The sequence below is a fragment of the Antechinus flavipes genome, chromosome 5, assembly GCF_016432865.1.
Source record: "Antechinus flavipes isolate AdamAnt ecotype Samford, QLD, Australia chromosome 5, AdamAnt_v2, whole genome shotgun sequence".
Classification (NCBI taxonomy): Eukaryota; Metazoa; Chordata; class Mammalia; order Dasyuromorphia; family Dasyuridae; genus Antechinus; species Antechinus flavipes.
This window is the reverse complement of record NC_067402.1, coordinates 32,272,047-32,288,339: the sequence shown is the minus strand read 5'-3', so window position 1 is coordinate 32,288,339 and position 16,293 is coordinate 32,272,047. Positions and strand designations below refer to the sequence as shown.

Sequence of the window (16,293 nt, the reverse complement as noted above, 5' to 3'; positions counted from 1 at the left end):
ATCTTCTAAGGTTATTGTGAGGAAAAAATGAGAAGATTCTTGTAAACTTTAAAGCACTATATAAATGCTAATTAGTTATCATCATCATCATTTTTACTGTTCTTGTCAATTGGATTCTTTGCAAATATAGCTGTGCTTGCAAATAATAATACTCTTAAGTGACCAAATCTTTTTTATTGGGAAATGAATGGGGACTATTCATCACTTGCAACATTATCTTATAGAAAATAATTGATGCTTTTTGTTTGTATATCACAATCATTCCCCCAATATGTTCCCCCAATACTATTAAACATTACCTTGTCCTCCTATGACAGCTTAAATTACATTCTAACTGCATAGCCCATATAATCTCTCATCATCTCTTTTTCAAACCTCTGATTAGTCATTATGATTAACCAGAATTTGCCTATTTGTATGCGTTCTTTTTCTATTTACATTACTATACTAAATATATGTGCATATATGTATATATTTGTTTAGATATACGTATGTATATATTTATATTTTTTCTTGCTAGTTCTATTTCCTTAGCTCTGCTTCATTTTTTCTATTACTCTGAATTACTCATAGTTGTAATTATGTATGACCAGTACCACACGATACCAATCTGTACCATGATTCACTCTGCCTATTACCCAATCTCCAACCACTCATTTTCCCCTATTTTTTGCTACTGCAAAATCTCACCCAGTTTTCAGAGAAATGCAAGTGTTCCACGTGTATCAATGGACACATTAGTACTTTCCTGTACCACTGCTGTCATTGATTCTCCATTGCTCATGTATCCATGAATCGTATTGACTAACTTAATTGAAAGTCTATCATCTTGCTAGGCATATAACAACATTAACTAGTGGGTGTGTTATACACACATACAACAGATAATATTATGATATATGAACCAAGTTCCCTGGATATGTTTAGCCAAGCCACTGACATGCTAGAGGTAGACTTATGAGCTGTCCCTTAATGACTTTCGATTTTATTGTTCCTGACACTGGGTCTTGAGTAATTATGCTCCTGTTCAATTTCTTTCAAGTACATGGTGTTTCCCATGCTTTTCACCATGTGAGTCCCTTTGGTATTTAGTACAACTTAGCCTGTTTGATGCTGGAAAATTTGAAAGTATGACTTTGGAACTGAGTATAATGAGACTTCTTTTCAGAGCAAAAAAGCATGTGACTATTTTAAAAGTAATTCCTCTGCTTCTTAGAATTTTGTCATTTTGCTGGGAAAGTGCTCTTTTAACTAAATAAGGGTTACCTCTGAAAACATTCTTTTTTTAAGATTTCCAAATTTCCAACATATTGCAGTAATGGGATCCTTGACATGTACTGGACAAACAGAAAACATCCATTCTATTGAATCAAAATGAACATTCTCACGACTCTAGATTGCATGAGACTGTCTAAACAGTGGTTTCCCTGCCCCATTTGAATTCATCTCCAGTGGAAAGACAATGAAATAATCTATGTGTAGTAGTAGAAAACTTTAAAAATGTATTTAAATATCAAATGTGGGTGAGGTGTCAATGATTCAGTGACACCATTTTTATCTACCTCAGGAAACTGATTGTCTATGAGCAATTTAAAGCCCATTCAGTGTATGATTTTCTGTGCAAGAAAAAAAAATTCTCTTAATCTTAAATTTGATATATTCAACTTTATATTCTTCATGTGTTCAGTTTTACTTAAGATGAAACTCTGAGAATTCTCCTTAGCCCTTCTCAGGTTTCCATTGCCTGTTCACTCTAAAAATTCCAAAACTTACATTTTCCTTTACCTATATGGAAACAAAGTTTGCTTGATTTATGAATGATAGAATCTTGTGCCATTTCTATGGCATTTCCCTTTCAGAATCTAGCAAAACCTATGGATCCGAATTATGTTTTTTAAATGTATAAAATAAAAATAAATATGAGTACAAAGAGAATCACTTTTGTTAAAATTATCATTAAACTCTTTTTTTTTAAAGTTGGACAGGCCCAGAGTATGAATCTTTAATCTAGTAATTCTTATAGGAAAATGATGAGGATAAATCATAACTAATCAGTCCCAAACAGATAAGTAAATATTCTTTTTATGAACAATATCAAGGAAATTAGTTCTACAATTCCCCTAAATAATTATGGAATCCCAAGGTTAGAAAGGACTTTAGAGGTCAGAAAGTCTGACCCTAACCTGGAAAGTATCACCTCTACATCCAGTCTCAGTTTGATGATCCTAGAGAGGGGGGTGTCTTCCAAGGAAACACAGTCTATTTTTAGAGAACCCCAATTTATAGACAACTTATCTTTTTATCACGATGAAATCTGCTTCTCTGAAACTTCCATACAGGACAGAGCACTGTACGTGAAGTTAAAAAGGTTCGAATTAAAATTTAGCCTAAGACACTTAACTAGCTGTTTGACTATGTATAAGTTACTTTACCTCTTTCAACTTTAGTTTCTTCATCTGTAAAATGGAAGCACTTCAAATACTTTAATGCTATTGCCATGCATCCCTAAATCTTTTCTTTTCCAGGATAAATGTCCATAGTTCCTCCTATGTACCCTAGTCTCCAGCATCCTGAACCTCCTTTTCTAAATGCAAGTCAGCTCATCCTTCCTAAAATGTGTCATCCAGAATTGAATAGACTATTCCAGATGTCTTTAGATCATGTCCCAAAATAGTGCAATTATTTCCTCTCTCATTCTGCAAATGATGTCCTAACCTTCCTAGAATTTACCTTTTCAGGTACCATGGAGATCAATAACTACTCCTGTGAGGAGATATCTCTTCCAATCTAATTGAAATCACTGCTGTTAGAATTTAAGTCCTTTTGTTGAACTTTTCCTGTTCTGTCCTCCATAGAGATGGAGAACAGCTGTTTGTACTCTCTCTAGTAATTTTTTTTAACCTTATAGATCAGGGGTGGAAACCTTATTTTTTTTCTGCCAAGATCCATTTGGATATTTATAACAGCATTCATGGCCCATACAAAATTATCAACATCTAGGACTCAAGCAATGGGAGGCAGTTATTCAGCTCACCGTCACCTGCAGTCACCGTAGCAAATGGTTTCCCTAATCTTATATGGCCCATGGGGCAGTTGTTCCCCACCCCTGTTCTAGATCATCATGCCCTTCTCTTGCTCTTCTCCTCTAATTAAATAACCCTAGTCCCCTTCATGTATCTTATTTTCCACCATCCATCCCTTGTTTTGTTCGATCATTAATCATATCCACGTTCTCTTTATTCCTCTTTATTAATTCCCTGATCTAAATGGAGCTTAACATATCAATCATGGAATTGAAAACTGGCTAGTCTTTACTAGAGATATCAATTTCCCAAATTGAGAGGCCATCAGGAGGTGGAGTGAATGCACAGTGATAGCCTCCTTCTTCCCAGGAAAAGTAAAAGAAAAAGATCACATAGGAGAAATCACAGAGTACGAGATTTAGAAAATTAAGGGACCTGGTTGTCATTGAGTATAATTCTCTCCTTTTACAAATGAGATATCTGAGACACAAAAACACTTCACCCAAGTCACAGAGCTGCTATCCATCTTTGGAGGAATTTTAGGGGGTTTTCTGACTCTAAAACCTGTTTTCATCATTGGACAAGAAACTGGAGAGGACAGACAAGACGATGAGAAGGGTTAAGGGTTAAAATATGGGCTTGATCCTCAGAAGGATGAGGAGAGATACATGGGCTACAGCGATAATAATAAATAGCAATAGAATAGATGCTGAAAGCAAAAAAAATGGACCAATTCAAGTTAGGAAGATTTCGAGTAAAATTGAAACTGATTTTATCGATTTCTGATGTTGTTGGTAAATACAATCACAAAAGGCCATTCCTGCCTGCTCCTCCCAACTTAGTAGACAGAGCTACTAGGGCCCCCTAATCATTATTCTAAAGTTAACCTGGGAAGTTAACTTGATTAAGCTGACCCCAGCTTAAAGACTTAGAAACTCTGCCCCGGCCCTGATCATCCTTGAAGCCTTTTCAGTTTGGATAGTGCTGGTGTGGTCTTCTCCCCACCATTATGAGTCACAGGAAGAGGACATTTGTGGAAGAAAATTGGAAAGCAAAGGACATTTTTAGGCCTTTTTATTATTTCTGATAGCATCATACTGCTTCCAGTAATCTGGAGAGCTTTTATGGGTGGGCAGTCCTGCTACGTGGCTCAGTTTGGTCCTTAACTTGCACACTTATTCTGCTAGAATTGTGTAGAACTCTAGTCAGCCAGGTACCATAAGAGAAAAAGTGCTGGATTAAAGGCCGGAAGGCCTGAGTTCAGAAATAAATAGTTACACAGTTAGGAACTCAGCTAAGTCATTTCATTTTTCAGCTTCAGGGTCCTCATCTTACACAAGTAGATATGCAAGATACAGGATTATTGTGATAAACAAACAAGACTGATTTTGTCTCCCTGTCTCTTTATGTGTGTGTAACACTGTCTTCCTCTGTCTCCCTATTTTTCTCTCTCTCTTTATCTCTCTCTGTCTCCCTCTCTCTGTATCTCTGTATGTATATATATCTATATATATAATGATATGTCTGTCATTCAGAGAGAAAACTTAGCAAAGCTTAAAGCATAAATCATAGTTATTATTATTCTAGCTGGGGCACCCACTGGATTCCCTGACCTTGCTTTTTGCTATTTGGACTCCAATGCAGCCTTTCCCACAGGTCTTTCAACCCCTTTCCAAATAATCAGGTATCTCCTTCTGGACCAGACAGAAACCTCCCCCGTTCTACTCTCTCTGGGCCTCTGAATCAGGCCATAAGAGGTAACAAACAACTCATATGTTTAAGCTCAATCTTTCTCTCTCAACTTCCCCATTATCACCTAGGTTCACAACTCAGTGTCCACCTAGATTCTTCATCTCACTCCACATCTCTATAAATTTCAAGTCTGTAGCTCTATAGCATCTCTGTTTCCCCATCTCACTCATGTAGCTCTAGGCCCCAGTCAATCAAGTTAATCAAGTTGCTGCTATGTACTTTAGCTACATTTACTTTGATTATTTCCAACCATCTCTATTAAATTGTGAATTCCTTGAGAAAAGGAACTGCTTTTTTTACCCCTTTATTTGTATCTCCGATATTTAGCACAATGCCTGGAACACAGTTAGTCCTTAAGAAATGCTAGTTGATTGACCGATATTTTCTCTTTGGAGCTCCACATATATCTGTTTCTCAACTATCCATCCATCCATCTGTGTTTCAAGCCATTCATTCATCCATCCACGAACCACCTCTCTTTAACCCTTGTCATCCATTACCTCTGCCCTGTTCTCTGTACCACTCTTTTAAACCTCTCAAGCCCAACTCCATTGCTCTGTTTACTTCAAGACCAATCATTCAACCACCCACTGCCTCAAAACTTAATTTGGAATGTTCATGCAGACTCCCACTACTTACTGTATTTCACACCCCATCAAGCGATCAAACAAAGTTAGTTATATGTTTTTAAATGCACAGACTAGATAGATGAGTCAGAACAGAACTGTTCCAAGGAAGAACAAAAGCTGACACCTCAAAGTCGGTATTTAATTTCATGCCTCTCAAATTCCCTAGAAACTTGCAGAAGAGCCTTTAGTCTATTTCCAGTATCCCAGGAAGGCAAATGAAACTGAAATTCTACATATGTCCTAAGCCGATATACGGATTTCCTGATTATGTTACCTGGGTTCCCTTATTTTATGGCAATTTTAAAATAGTAGTACTTAGAAGTGCACTATGATTTACATGGAGAAAAGATAGTAATGTTACTTGTAACTCTACCAGTATAAAGGTATTGCTTTATAAAATTCAGGAAAATAATGTGGTAGCTTAAAAAACCTTATCTCTGTCCACTGAGGGTCACTTGCTTCCATTTAGTCACAGGGCTAGAAGCCTCGACTGAATCTGAAAAGAAAATGCAAATCTATGATTGTTTATTAGGGAATAACTATAGAGAGATTATCCTGTATTGGTTAGGGTGCTGGTCAAGGAGAAGGGCAAACCTGGGGTCAAGCTCAAGATGCTAGCAAGTGAATTATTATGATTTCATTTGATCCTCACAACTCTAGTGATAAGTACTATTATTTTCTCCATTTTACAGATGAGAAAACTGAGGTCAAGAAAGGCTCAGTAATTTGCTCAGAGTCATGTAGCCAGTAAGTGTCTGAGGCCACATTTTAAATCAGGACCTCTTGACTCCAGTCTGGTCCTGCCACCATGGAATCAAAATATTTAAAATATAGAACAAATACAATTAGTCATCTGGATTGGTAGAAAGTTTTATTACCTATATTTCATTATATGTCATTCCCTATGCCGATAAAATTACAAATCCAAGCCTAAAAACAAGAATAACATTTATATAGTTAACAAAGTACCTTCTTCACAACAGTCCTGTGAGATAGGGAGTACAAATATTACTCTCATGTAACCAAGGAATTAATGTTCTTCTTGACCTTAATGTGCTTTATGAAAAAAGAGGCTTCTTTTCCAAAGAATTATGGGTATGTCTGGATAGGCCAAAATGAATTCACCTGTATAGAATCTGACAATGTGGTTAATTATAATTATAGTCATTTTCTTGATCCCAGGCTCAATATTGTTCTAAACAATCTGTTATATTAAGCATTCCAAGGAAAATCGCAATGAAGCTTGAAGAGGACGGATACTCTGGAAATGATGTATTAATGATGCATTTAATTTTTAGAGCCTGAAAGATCTTAGAGATCATCTTTTCCAGCCTCCTTTGAAAAGCAATCTGTCTTTCCCAGGTCAAAGTCAAGGAAATACCAAAGCTGAGACTACATAGCCACATCTTCCGATTTCAAGTCCACTTCCTTTGTTTCCTCATCCAGTTTGAATTCATAAAAAAGTAGTACTTCTGCGGGCCTGCCACTAGACTAAAAGCTGGGATTACCAAAACGGTTCCTGTTTGTCAGTAGCTTACATTTTAATGGGGGAAGACAACATAGAAAGAGAAACTAGAAAGGAGAAGATGGGGTACTAGCAAAATGGCGTAGTTTGGGATGTCATAGAAGAACCTGTTTCCAGCAAAGATCAGATGAACACTCACCTCTCAGAGCCCAAGTAGAGTCCAAGGAGAGCATCCAATTTTGGGAAATGTATATTTGATAATTATGAGAGAATAGTACCATGTGTGAAAGAAATCAGAAACAAATACCAGAAATGATACCATCTGAAACAAAAGAAAATGTTTTGAACCTGTATTATACGAATTATAGCATGATCATTTTGGTTAAGTAGCTGGCTCTGCTTCCTCTGCCTTAGAGTATCTCTATTAACATTATCTTTGTATGGCAGGAGGCTGTCCCTACTGATGATCTACGATTTCCCTTGAACTTGGCGTGTCCATTTATTTTGAACCAACAAAATATGCCTTGCCAAACCCAAAGTTTTCTATGCACTTTCCCTGGGCTCTTTATCTCCATCCAGCATTATAAGGGCAGTTAGATGGTACAGTAGATAGAGCACTGGCCTTGGAATCAGAAAGACCAGAGTTCAAATTTGGCCTTAGACAATTAACACTGACTAGCTAGATGATCCTGGTCAAGTCACTTAAGCCCAATTCTCTCTCAAAAATATATATAGCAATTACTTTTGATATAATAAAGGAATTGGTGGAGATGAGGTTGGGGAGGGAGGGAGAAAACTATACTGCAATAGTCAGAATCTAGATAAACAAAATCTTGGTTTTCTAATTGTCAATGAATTGTTTTCTTGGGAGCATGGTTTTGGAGTCGAGTTGCAGACTCTCTTTTTAGTAAACACCTCATGCCTAGTGCTAGAATACATCAATTGGATCTTCATCCTCATTTCCCACTGCAGGTGTGTCTGTTTCACTAATTGACTGCCCATCAAATTGGAATCTGATCTGCCTCATTGACAAACTCTGTCATTTACTATAGGCTTTCAGTAATTTCTGAAGTGTTGTGTGTCTCTTAATCTTAAACTGCACCACTGAGCCATCCTGTCCTGCTACTTTCAAACTAAAATGGGCATTATTTTCAGTCTTAACGGCTTCCCCGCTCTTCTCTATCAATTCTTGGTGAGGGCTTGCTTCAAAAAACAGGCACTGAGATGGATACACCAAGGGAATGAAGCAGCAGAAAGAGCGGGAGAAGGAGGAGGAAGATGAGGTGAAGGAGGAAACAAAGAGAAATGAGAAAGAAAGGGGGGGGAGGGGGATAAAAATTGATGTGATTTTCCTTGTGTGGAAGAATTGGTAATTATGATTCTAGGTCCCAGTAGGTAGTGAGCAGATGCTCAGCCATACTTCTTAGAATCATGATCAGGAAGACTACTTAGGAATGCTGGGGTGCTCAATTACAATCGAGGAAGTGTGCAGTTTTCTCAGATGCTTAAATATATGCCATGGCGCCTTATTTACAAGCGGGCAAATGCTATGCATTATTTAAAAGTCATTGTTTAATTGGGTCATTTTGTCTTGCCATGAAATAATTGTGCCCTTCTGGAATGTGCATACATAAAAGAAGGAAGAAATGTGACATATTTAGACCATTAAATAATAGTTTGAGATGTGTCTCTGGTCCAAGGCAAATTACCATTTTTCTGTTCGCATTAATCCAGACAGTTACTATACAAAGTCACTCTGCAATGTACTTGCATAAGTGGTGCATTCATTTGTGGAAAGTTCTGACTCTGCATAGTAATCCTGGATCTGCCAAGTTCCGAAAGAACAGGCTAGCCAAGCAGTAGAAATAGAGCAGAAGAGATAGACAGATCAAAATGCAAAAACTCTCCGCCTTTATCCCAGGAATATTGGGGGATTTTAGCGGAGAAAATCTCATCACTCATATAATTCAAGGTCAATGAGGAGCAAGTTCAAGAAAGCACGAAAGCAAGCAGAAGCAGTTTACCCAAAAAACATTTTTGTGAAGAGACAATAAGGGATGTTTTATACTCGCTTCAATATTTCAAGGATTCATTATTTCGATGGTTTAATGGGTCCATGCCAGTGTAGATTACTACCCCTTTATGAACCAGCATGTTGTCTCAGTGGATTACAATGGCCACCACATTTATCACCTGATGGTGTTGTATTCTGACTCTTATTAGCCTGAGTGTTTGCATGGGGAGGAGGTCCCAGTTCTTTTTTGGTGCTGTCATCATAACCAAGTGAAATTCTGATGTTACTGTTGGTCAGGGTCACAAATTAAAGGCATTCTAAAGGAAGTCCCAGGATGCCTCCAATTTGTAAAATCATTTCTGCACTACAAGTTAAAAGCTATTAAAAAATGTCTTCTGTTGCTCCTTTTCCACTCATTATGTATCCCATCCCTTCCCCCCATGGCTAGTTGGTGCAGTGGGCCTGGAGTCAGTTCAAACAAAGCCCTCAGATGCTTGCAAGCTGTGTGCCCCTGGGCAAGTCACTACACCCTTATTTTCCTCAGTTCCTCATCTGTAAAATGGGGACACTCTGAAGAAGGAGATGAAAAACAGCTCCATTATCTTTACAAAGACCTTGGATGAAAAAAGACAATCACAACTAAACAGCTGAAGAACAATGGTAACAATAGCAGTAACATCCCATTTGGTTATCATTCTTGTTTACTTAGTCCAAGTCCTACCTAGAGATTATTCAATCCAAATCAACTCACTTGACAGGTAAAGAAACCACATCCATTTGCATATAAATAAGGCTGAATTTGTAAGGTACTTTACTGGATAAATATCCACACTACAAAAAGGATATTTGAATTACAAAATAACTCACAGAAATATAGACTGGCACTAATGAGTTTAAATAGGATTGGATTTTTAAATTATACAAAATTTTTTCAGAAACCCATTTATTGTGTAAAGCAAGTTACATATGTAAATGCGTATGTGTGTATATTGGCGGGTCTAGAAACAGAAACAATTAAAATGCACTAATATTAACAATCAAGAGTAGATAGATATTTGATTAATAGTTGGAGTTAAAATGAAAGAATTAAGCAGATCAGCCAGTCAACAAAATTTATTAAGCACTTACTGTGTTCCAAACACTCTGCTAAGTGCTGGGGATACAAAAAAAGAAAAATGCAAGAAATAGTTCATGTCCCTCAAGGATCTTACATGGTGCTGAATTCATTGTAGGGTCTCAGTTTTTTTTTTAATCATTTATTGATTTTTTTTTTAAATAGTGAAATACTAAAGTATTTTACATAGATATATTGGTAGTGTGATCTCACCAAGGAGACCACATCTTCCTCTGGTATTCATTGCAACTAACGCATGATTTGTCCTCCTGCGTGCCCTTTGTCCACATCCTCCTTATAAATCCCCCAGGGAGCATCTTCCCCATATGCTGGAGGCCTTCCTCTTGGGGCTTCTTAATATTTCATGGCTCCCAGTGATGCACTCAGGCAGTCCATCTGTTGTCCTTCACGCTTTCTACCAGACAGACCCATCTCCTTTTCCAAGCATCCATTTCCTTGATGGTAGCTTTTATTCTACTTCTCTCACCCAAGTCATTTTTGGCATGATGCTACAGCCTGCTTATACTCACCAGGTGTCTTCCCATTGTCCTTTGGGTCACTTGCAATTGTGACGCTTCTGGGTACCCCGTGACTACAAGCCATATGGCAATACCAGAATATTAGATAAGAGAGATAATCTTTATAAGAATAGTATTATTTTATTATTATCTTCACTAATATTTGGGCCAACGAACAGCAAGTTCCTTATTTTATTTATCGTCAAAAAAAAGATAATTTTAATGAATGAATCTGTCTTAATCATAAACATTATTTACTGTTACTTCCTCTTATTCTTTAGTCATGTCTTGAACTCTTTTCAATGCAATGGAACCTATATTAAGTTGTATGGAAAACATTGTCCACATGTCCATCAGGAGGGAAATTGAGCAGGAACAGGATGTTCTAGGGCATGCTTTCTTTTAGAAACAAGATTTTCCATGGCATTAATGGGGAGGAGGGAACAAATTCCAAATCGGTGAAATTGCGTCCTTTGGTACAGTATAGTGACATCCTGTCTTATAACAGAACATGTGTGCTCATTGTGGAAAGTCTGTACTGTGGAGGGGAAAAAAGTTTTATTTAGCTGACAGAGTCAATAGCAGACTTTGTGGATGTAACATACTTTCTGTGACACCAGTTTTTTTTCTTTTTTTCATGATCATTACATCTTTTGCTCTTTTGACTATAGCACAAGTTAGTAGCAACCTTCTCATGTTAAAAATAAGCCCTGTGAATGGTTCTACCATATGTTGGTTAGAATAGATCGCTAGAGAGAGTGATATCAATAAAACTTGGATCATAGATCAAAACCTAGAAAGATTCCAGAGGCCATTCACTCAGACTCCTTCATTTCTCAGATGAAGACATTTACCTGAATTCCCATGGATGATAAGCATCAGAGTAAGAATTGAATTTAAGCTCTCTGACATCATAGTCAATGTGCTTTCTTTTTTTTTTTTTTCTGAAGCAATCAGGGTTAAGTGACTTGCCCAGGGTCACACAGCTAGGAAGTGTTAAGTTTTTGAAGCTAGATTTGAACTCAAGTCCTTTTGACTTCAGGACTGGTGCTCTTAGCCACCTAGCTACCCATAGTCAATGTACTTTCAACTGTCCCATCCTGTCCTGACTCTCCCCTCTCTTGGATCTGATGGGCTATCTGTAATTTCTTTCACACCTGAGTTTTTTTACTTTGGCTTCAGTTCAAATATTCTCATTGATATATGTGCAAATGTATGGGTAATGAAGCATTAAAGAGAATTTAACTCTCCTACCATAAAGTTTATTTCCAGAATACTATCTGGGATATTCTTGAATTTAGTTTCAGTTTAGGGTGACTACATTACAATGGTTCTATGCTCTAATCAATGTTTTAGAAGTGTTTTTCTCTTGTTTTGTAAGTATATATCATTATATATATATGTATGTATATATATTATGCATTATTTTATAATGTACTGCGTTTTTGTTGTTGTTCAGTTATTTTCAATCGTGTCTGATTCTTTGTGATCCCTTTTGAGTTTTTCTTGGCAAAAATGCTGGAGTGGTTTGTCATTTCCTTCTCCAGCTCATTTTATAGATGAGGAAACTGAGTTAAACAGGGTGAAGTGACTTGTCCAGGATCAAATCACTATTACATGTGTAAAGCCAGACTTTAACTCAGGAAGATGTTTTCCTGACTGCAGGCCTGGCATTCTATCCACTGTATTATCTAGCTGCTCTCATTTACATTAATTTAAGATGGGGAACCATAATCAGAGAAATGGAGAATATCAGGCCAGAAGTTGGGATTGGTGAATCATGGAAGTATCAAAACTATTATCAAAGATAATATCTGGGGTACCCTCTGTTTCTCAGATGCTCTACTTCTATAATATAATATATATATTCTATGATATATATAATATCTGGTCTAATCTATAACTCAAGTAGGGATCCCATCTGATAGCAAAAAACAAACTAGACTACAAGAATTCCAGGAGACGGAAATCACTTCTGCCTGATGCAGTGCATTCGGACAACTTTGGCATTAGGGAGTTTTTTCTTTATAAAACATGAATTTGCCTTTTTCACAACTTCCACCCATTGTTCTTACTTTTGTCTTGTGCAGTGATTCAGTCTGACTAAAGCACTCAGCCAAAAGCATTTAGTAAGCATGTGAGAGAACAAGACTCACCCTTCTTTACACCCGACAGTCTCTAAACTATTTGAAGATTTTTCTTTTGAAATCTTTTCTTTTTGGTGGCAACTATTTCAGTTTCCTTCTCCTCATCCTCACAAATGGCATGATCTCTGCTCCCTTCAATATGCTGGGCATCCTTTTCTGGACATACTAAAATGTATCAGAATTTTTCTGGAAAGATGGCACCTATGTGTGGTAGGATAAGAGTGTATCTTTTTGTGGAAACTGAGGAAACCTGAGTTTGAGGTTATTTCTTGTCTGTACAAAAGCTATTTGAGTTCAATTCAAGATGTAGTAAATTAGTACAGTTAGTTCCAATTTTTGATTCAGGTAGTTTATTATATTCTTGTGCCGAGAACCAAGCATTTGTTTTTGTCCCTCAGTGCAGCAAAAGATGAGAATTGGGTATCACAGTATCTATTCTATGGGGTAAAGTAACATCTTCAATTCACTTAAACCTTATTGCAATTATCAGAGTGAATCAATTTGGAAAAATACAAATCTTCTTAGCTATCCACCATAAATTGAGTTGTTGTGATATCTTCTTACTGGGTCATAATAATTTCATGGGCCTTTTTGAAGGAAAAAAAAAACTATTTAGTGTACCATTATTTAATGTTCTTGTCAAAATGGCAAGCAATCACCTCAGCAAATCAAGCTGTACAAGGCTTTTCCCAGAGGGTAGAAATAAAATAAGGTCTTATTTTTTACTGCCCATTATTGTCTTCTGTTTCATAGATTCTGCCACACAGTTTTCACTGCCTAGAGTCAAAACAGTGGGAAACACCTTTTTTAAGCAAACATCTTTAATAGGAATCAGTTTCTCTGGGGCAACACCCATTTAGTGATCAAGTAATCTTGATCTATATCTTACTGCTGGAACCAGATGGAGGAGAAAGTGAGACTGGTGACTTTGTACAGCCCTTTCTCACTAAATCTAATTCAGTTGCAAGTCATGGCATCTCCTCCCTGATGTCATGGTCCTCTTCAAGAACAAACAACAGAATCAATATACAATCACTTGCCATTTCAATGTTATCTCATTTAAATCATAAGTATATAGAAGCAAGGACAACATCAGTTCAAATTACATTATCAGTAGTCAAGATGGTTCCTTTTTATATTGGCTACCATACAGAATTAAAACACTGGAGGAAAGTGTCATTTCTCTTCAGACATTCTTTAATAAATGTTTGGGGGGGGAGATGAGATTGTAGAGGTCAGAATGGCAGCTAATAAACATTTAAGGGTTTTTTATATATATATATATATATACATATACATATACATATACATATATATATACATACATACATACATACATACATACACATATACAGGCAGCTTAATGGTTAAGTGGAGAGAATGAAGAACCTGGATTGAGGAAGACCAGAGTTCAAATTTGACTTCAGAAACTTACTATGTGACCCTGGATTAGGCACAATGACCATTTGCCTCAGTTTCCTCATCTATAAAAAGGGAATAATAACAGAAGAGAATCTCCCTCCCAGGGTTGTTGTGAGAATCACTTGAGATAAATGAATGTAAAACATTTAGAACAATGTTTGCCACATAATACTTTGTAAATGTCAACAACTATCATCATTATTATTATCTGTGAGAAATATAGATAGATATATATATTGAACATTTGAAAAGATGGACCTTGTAGTGGGATTTTTACATAATAATAATAATATTTGTTTGGTGTCTTTATAATTCCATATGTGGCATATATACTGACATATCCTTTTGATATTCTAAGTACAGGAGATGAATTTCCATAGAATGCTATTTAAGAAGCTGTAACAGGAATTCCCCAGAGTTAGAGACTGCTCTGTTTCTGTATTGGACAGATGTTCCTGATTATCCTGTGGTGTTTTTTTTTTTTTTTTTTTGGATATATGCAGGTGTGTGTGCTTTAACTACAAACTCAAGTCAACAGCAGTTTTTGTCACTTTTTTTCTGTTGGTTTGGTTTGATTTGGAATTGGACTTGTAATTTCACTGATCTAGGGAATTCTGGGAAAGAAAACTGCCATTAACAATTTAGGGCATTGCCTACATTGAAATTTAAATTCTTAGAGTGCTGCTGGAATACTGGAAAATTAAATAACTTTCCAAAGTTGCACATAGTAGGAATCAGAGTTGAGACTTAAATGCAGGTTTTTTGGACTCTGACATCAACTCTGTAAAGACCACATCACATCCTGTCTCTCATTTTTAGTTGATGTTAATGTTGTTTTTTTTTTTCCAATTTGCAAAAATCTGAATTCTCTCCCTTCTACCATCACCACTCCCAAGTTAAAAAAAAAAAAGAAAGAAAGAAAGAAAGAAAATTTCCTACATCCAACAAGGAAAATAAATTTCTGCATTGTTCATATAAATAAAATGTATGTTTCATTGTATTGTAAGAATTTACTGAGTAAAATTCTAGATGTGTGAAAGCTTCCCTCCTTTGACTAGTTCCGATAACACTAAGGTTAAAATGTTGGCCATTCATCCTTCCTCTTCTACTTTATTTGTTAAATCTTCTACTTGCATATCTCTTTTATTCGAGATAATTTTGTTTAACCTTCCTCTTTCTCCCTCTCCTTAATATTCTTCTTCTCTCTCTCCATCCTCTTTTCAAGATTATTAAGATGGAAAAGAACCAAGCCTTCTATATAATTAGACGCCTTCTATCTAATTAGATACCTTCTATGACCCCTGATAATTACAATCTCAGAAGGGGCATATATATTAGCTCCCCATATTAGAACATAAACAGTTTGTCCTTGCTGATCCATATGATTTCTCATCCTATGTATCATTTTATTTTTAACATAGCTATTTTCACTGTGAAATACTGTGTATTTTCTTCCATTTTTTTCAGTCTTTTGATTTTACTTTAATATTTCTTATCTCATGGAATCATTAGGTTCTATTTAGTCCATTCTACTTTTGAGGGAATTTGTTGCTGGAGCAATATTTTTGTACCTCTTGTGCCAAGCTGTTATGTTAAGTTCTTCCTTTGTATAAAAACACATCATTTTAATAGCAATGTTCTTTCAATGATGCTGTATGGTTACAAATCTTGGGCACCACACTCCCCAAATTCAAAATTTCATAGGAATAGAGAGATACTGGTGGGGAGATGATAGGTAGGCTAAGTATATTATAAACAATGAGTTGTATCTAAGAAGTGCCATAAAAAATATCAAGAATTAATTATACAACCAGAAAAAGAGATGGGTAGGTCATGTTGTGAAAATGAGAATACTCTCAGTAGGTGCTTCCTTAGCACCATTGAAATGTTACAAGACCTAAACGAAGATCTTTTAATGACTCATCTATGCAACAAGTGCAATAAATCCTTTGTAAGGAATTTGTAGATTAACATGGTTAGGAATCACATAAAATTAATTGATGAAGATTGTCTGCAATATTTTCTATTGTATGCTATATCTACATCAATAAAGTCTTGAACCCATTGTGGTTCATCAAATTGCACTGTTCTTAGTTGGTCCTTGAAAAAACAAAAATAAAGTTTTATATAACATTTTGGGAGGCTCATGGATATCTATTAGACAAATCACAAATGTCTGAATATAGAAATAAGGGTCATGAGCAACAGA

The 16,293-nt window shown here is 36.2% G+C and overlaps 1 protein-coding gene across 1 annotated transcript in view; it reads left to right on the top strand.

Annotated features, from left to right (window-relative positions):
* The window catches only part of KCNH8 (potassium voltage-gated channel subfamily H member 8), a 291,316-nt gene that overhangs the window by 170,692 nt on the left and 104,331 nt on the right, over positions 1-16,293 (top strand). The window lies entirely within an intron of this gene.